Here is a 6,000-nt window from a genome sequence, read left to right on the forward strand (position 1 = left end):
AGTTCCTAATTCTAACACAGTCCAACTATTTTCTATTGTTATTATTTTATGGTTATTCCATATAAGAAGTTTTGCCTGAAAATATTCTTCAGTGTTTTCATTTATAAACTTTATTTTCACACTTATTTATAATATATCTGGAATTTTTCTATAATGTGAGGTATAAATAAAAATTCAATTTTCTCATATGGATATCCAATTGATAAAAAAATCTATTAAAAAGATTTCACTTCCTACTGCAATTCAGTTTCACCTTTGTCATAAAATGAGTAAACGTATGTGAGGTGTGTGTGTCTTTTACTGATTTTTCAATTTGAAATGCAATTCTCATTTTTGAAAGATTTGCTCATTTATTTTTTGAAAAGTTTTTCAAAAAAATTTCCCAGTGGTACCCTTTATTTCTATATATGAGACTTCAAATATTCAAAATGCACTTTTTAAGAGTATCTCTAACATACAGTTCCATTATTTGTGACTTTAGGACCATTAATTCTTGAGTTATTTCTGCTGTTTCCCTCATAATGGGCTGCCTCACTGTGTAGTTTTAATTTTTTATGAGAACTTCTTTTCAATGAGCTGTCTATGTCTGTATTTGTATATAAGAGACACACAACATGAGTTTTGGCTTAACACATAAAAGCTTATTTTTCTTCTCACGCAAAGTCTGCAGCTGCCTTCCAAGCAGTGTGATCCAGCAATCCAGCTGTTTCCATCTAGTGGCAAAACCATCTCAAGATGCAGCTGCCACTGTCAGCGAGAAAGAGAAACAAAGAGGAAGAGCAGGAGACCTCATGCCTTCTCTTCCATGCTTCAGTTCAGAGGTGACCTGTGTCACTTCTACTTAGTGGAACTGCCTAGAAATAATCCATTGGTCCTAACTAACTGCAAGTGGCCTGGAAATTATAAGGGAGCACACGAATATCTGGTGGGCAATAAATGCCTCTGCTTTTAAATAACCAAGGGAAACAACTCAAAAGGCCTGTTCAGTCATTTTATCCAGTTCAAACCCCGTCAGATCCAGACATGGTTCCTCTTTGTCTTGAGGTCTGTGAACCAAAGAGATAATATCCTCTCCTTTTCTAACACAATGGTAGAACAGCAGCAGGATAACTTCAGTGAATGCCTTCATTCAGGAAGGGGTGGGGAGGGGCTCAGCAGTCAGTGGTCTGAAATGGCACTGTGTAAATGTTGTGAGGGTCCACTTCAGTGAGAATGGGAACTTATTATTTTGTATCCTTAGGAATGTTCTGTAGTATCCAGTTCTTGGAAGCCTCAGTTTCTAGTTGTGTCTGTCAGTGTCTGCTGACTGTCATGATGGACTACTTTCTACTGTGTTTTGTAATTTTTGTTTGTGAGCTGGTCAGCAGTAGGGATTTATGAGTGTGGTAGTCAGTCACGTGTACCCCAAGTTATGAAAGTGTTTCTGCCAAGTGCCTCAGGGGATTACTCAGTCCAAGACTGCCTTTTGTAAAACTTCAATTTCTCAGTTGGAGTTTTATCATGAAATTATTGTAAACTTAGACTCATGCTCACCCAAGCACAGGTCTGTGGGTTTTTTCATGAAAAGTTTCTGACTGCTCTGAACCATAAAGCATTTAGTTGAAGCCTTTCTTGCCGCCTTCCCAAGAGCACTTCCCAGCTCTCTCCCTCGGAGGTAACTGGTGTTCTGAAAAGGTCTGTGTCCTTCTCGCTCATATGTCTATGCTTTTGTTCTTGTTGGTTACTCACTAAGTTACGTCCCACTCTTTCACGACCCTGTGGACTGCAGTCCACCAGGCTCCTCTGTTCATCAGATTTCTGAACCAAGAATACTGGAGTTGGTTGCCGTTTCCTTCTTTAGCAGATCTTCCTGACCCAGGGATAGAACCTATGTCTCCTGCATTGGCAGGCAGATACTTTACCACTGAGACCTCAGGGGAGCCATTCATACTTTTACCGTGTGTCTAAAAACAGTCTACAGTATTGATCTGTAGTTTAAAATTTATAGTAGTGGCATCATATTCTGGTTATTCACTGCAACTTGTTTTTCTCTCAGCAAACATATTTTCAAGATTTAAATGTGCTGATAAGGGCTTCGCTGGTGGCTCAGTGGTGAAGACTTCCACCAGTGCAGAAGACAGGTCTGATCCCTGATCCAGGAGGATCCCACATGCTGCGGAGCAACTAAGCCCATGCACCAAAACTACTCAGCCTATGATCCAGAGTCTGAGAGCCTCAACTACTGAAGCCCATGTGCCCTAGAGCCGGTGACAGCCTGAGACAGCCGAAAATAAATAGACAAATAAAATTTTAAATTAAATTGAAAATTTTAAAAGTTGCTGATAAAGATCAAGTTGTTTGTTTTAATTGCTGTATAGTATTCTACTTTAAATAAAATCTCAACAGTTTTCCATTTTTCTATAAATGAAAAAAATTAAGGTTGTTTCCAATTCAATTATTGTTGCATGAATATTCTTTGTTCATTTTCATGGAAGTGTACTTGGGCTACATATTTGATGTGAAATTATTGGGTCATAGGATCTGGCTATCTTTATTTATTTATTTATTTATTTTTTTCGTTGACTCTGCTCCAGTTTCTTTTTTTTTTTTAATTATTTTTATTTTTTTTTCCAGTGGGTTTTGTCATATATTGATATGAATCAGCCATGGATTTACATGTATTCCCAATCCCGATCCCCCCTCCCACCTCCCTCTCCACCTGATTCCTCTGGGTCTTCCCAGTGTGCCAGGCCGGAGCACTTGTCTCGTGCATCCCACCTGGGCTGGTGATCTGTTTCACCATAGATAGTATACATGCTGTTCTTTTGAAATATCCCACCCTCACATTCTCCCACCAAGTTCAAAAGTCTGTTCTGTATTTCTGTGTCTCTTTTTCTGTTTTGCATATAGGGTTATCGTTATCACTTTTCTAAATTCCATATACATGTGTCAGTATGCTGTAATGTTCTTTATCTTTCTGGCTTACTTCACTCTGTATAATGGGCTCCAGCTTCATCCATCTCATTAGGACTGGTTCAAATGAATTCTTTTTAATGGCTGAGTAATATTCCATGGTGTATATGTACCACAGCTTCCTTATCCATTCATCTGCTGGTGGGCATCTAGGTTGCTTCCATGTCCTGGCTATTATAAACAGTGCTGCGATGAACACTGGGGTGCACGTGTCTCTTTCAGATCTGGTTTCCTCAGTGTGTATGCCCAGAAGTGGGATTGCTGGGTCATATGGCAGTTCTATTTCCAGTTTTTTAAGAAATCTCCACACTGTTTTCCATAGCGGCTGTACTAGTTTGCATTCCCACCAACAGTGTAAGAGGGTTCCCTTTTCTCCACACCCTCTCCAGCATTTATTGCTTGTAGACTTTTGGATAGCAGCCATCCTGACTGGCGTGTAATGGTACCTCATTGTGGTTTTGATTTGCATTTCTCTAATAATGAGTGATGTTGAGCAACTTTTCATGTGTTTGTTAGCCATCTGTATGTCTTCTTTGGAGAAATGTCTGTTTAGTTCTTTGGCCCATTTTTTGATTGGGTCGTTTATTTTTCTGGAATTGAGCTTCAGGAGTTGCTTGTATATTTTTGAGATTAATCCTTTGTCTGTTTCTTCATTTGCTATTATTTTCTCCCAATCTGAGGGCTGTCTTTTCACCTTACTTATAGTTTCCTTTGTAGTGCAAAAGCTTTTAAGTTTCATTAGGTCCCATTTGTTTAGTTTTGCTTGTATTTCCAATATTCTGGGAGGTGGGTCATAGAGGATCTTGCTTTGATTTATGTCGGAGAGTGTTTTGCCTATGTTCTCCTCTAGGAGTTTTATAGTTTCTGGTCTTACATTTAGATCTTTAATCCATTTTGAGTTTATTTTTGTGTATGGTGTTAGAAAGTGTTCCAGTTTCATTCTTTTACAAGTGGTTGACCAGTTTTCCCAGCACCACTTGTTAAAGAGGTTGTCTTTTTTCCATTGTATATCCTTGCCTCCTTTGTCAAAAATAAGGTGTCCATAGGTTCGTGGATTTATCTCTGGGCTTTCTATTCTGTTCCATTGATCTATATTTCTGTCTTTGTGCCAGTACCATACTGTCTTGATGACTGTGGCTTTGTAGTAGAGTCTGAAGTCAGGCAGGTTGATTCCTCCAGCTCCATTCTTCTTTCTCAAGATTACTTTGGCTATTCGAGGTTTTTTGTATTTCCATACAAATTGTGAAATTCTTTGGTCTAGTTCTGTGAAAAATACCGTTGGTAGCTTGATAGGGATTGCATTGAATCTATAGACTGCTTTGGGTAGAATAGCCATTTTGACAATATTAATTCTTCCAATCCATGAACACGGTATGTTTCTCCATCTGTTTGTGTCCTCTTTGATTTCTTTCATCAGTGTTTTATAGTTTTCTATGTATAGGTCCTTTGTTTCTTTAGGTAGATATACTCCTAAGTATTTTATTCTTTTTGTTGCAATGGTGAATGGTATTGTTTCCTTAATTTCTCTGTCTGTTTTTTCATTGTTAGTATATAGGAATGCAAGGGATTTCTGTGTGTTAATTTTATATCCTGCAACTTTACTATATTCATTAGCTCTAGTAATTTTCTGGTAGAGTCTTTGGGTTTTCTATGTAGAGGATCATGTCATCTGCAAACAGTGAGAGTTTTACTTCTTCTTTTCCTATCTGGATTCCTTTTACTTCTTTTTCTGCTCTGATTGCTGTGGCCAGAACTTCCAACACTATGTTGAATAGTAGTGGTGAGAGTGGGCACCCTTGTCTTGTTCCTGATTTCGGGGGAAATACCTTCAATTTTTCACCATTGAGGGTGATGCTTGCTGTGGGTTTGTCATATATAGCTTTTATTATGTTGAGGTATGTTCCTTCTATTCCTGCTTTTTGGAGAGTTTTAATCATAAATGAGTGTTGAATTTTGTCAAAGGCTTTCTCTGCATCTATTGAGATAATCATATGGTTTTTATCTTTCAATTTGTTAATGTGGTGTATGACATTGATTGATTTGCGGATATTAAAGAATCCTTGCATTCCTGGGATAAAGCCCACTTGGTCATGGTGTATGATTTTTTTAATATGTTGTTGGATTCTGTTTGCTAGAATTTTGTTAAGGATTTTTGCATCTATGTTCATCAGTGATATTGGCCTGTAGTTTTATTTTTTTGTGGCATCTTTGTCTGGTTTTGGAATTAGGGTGGTGGTGGCCTCATAGAATGAGTTTGGAAGCTTACCTTCTTCTGCAATTTTCTGGAAGAGTTTGAGTAAGATAGGTGTTAGCTCTTCTCTAAATTTTTGGTAGAATTCAGCTGTGAAGCCATCTGGTCCTAGGCTTTTGTTTGCTGGAAGATTTTTGATGACAGTTTTGATTTCCTTGCTTGTGATGGGTCTGTTAAGATCTTCTATTTCTTCCTGGTTCAGTTTTGGAAAGTTATACTTTTCTAAGAATTTGTCCATTTCATCCAAGTTGTCCATTTTATTGGCATAGAGCTGCTGGTAGTAGTCTCTTATGATCCTTTGTATTTCAGTGTTGTCTGTTGTGATCTCTCCATTTTCATTTCTAATTTTGTTAATTTGGTTTTTCTCTCTTTGTTTCTTAACGAGTCTTGCTAATGGTTTGTCAATTTTGTTTATTTTTTCAAAAAACCAGCTTTTAGCTTTGTTGATTTTTGCTATGGTCTCTTTAGTTTGTTTTGCATTTATTTCTGCCCTGATTTTTAAGATTTCTTTCCTTCTGCTAACTCTGGGGTTCTTCATTTCTTCCTTCTCTAATTGCTTTAGGTGTAGAGTTAGGTTATTTAATTGGTTTTTTTCCTGTTTCTTGATGTAAGCCTGTAATGCTATGAACCTTCCCCTTAGCACTGCTTTTACAGTGTCCCATAGGTTTTGTCTTGTTGTGTTTTCATTTTCATTCATTTCTATACATATTTTGATTTCTTTTTTGATTTCTTCTATGATTTGTTGGTTATTCAGAAGAGTGTTATTTAGCCTCCATATGTTTGAAGTTTTAACAATT

The sequence above is a fragment of the Dama dama genome, chromosome 25, assembly GCF_033118175.1.
Source record: "Dama dama isolate Ldn47 chromosome 25, ASM3311817v1, whole genome shotgun sequence".
NCBI classification, from domain to species: Eukaryota; Metazoa; Chordata; class Mammalia; order Artiodactyla; family Cervidae; genus Dama; species Dama dama.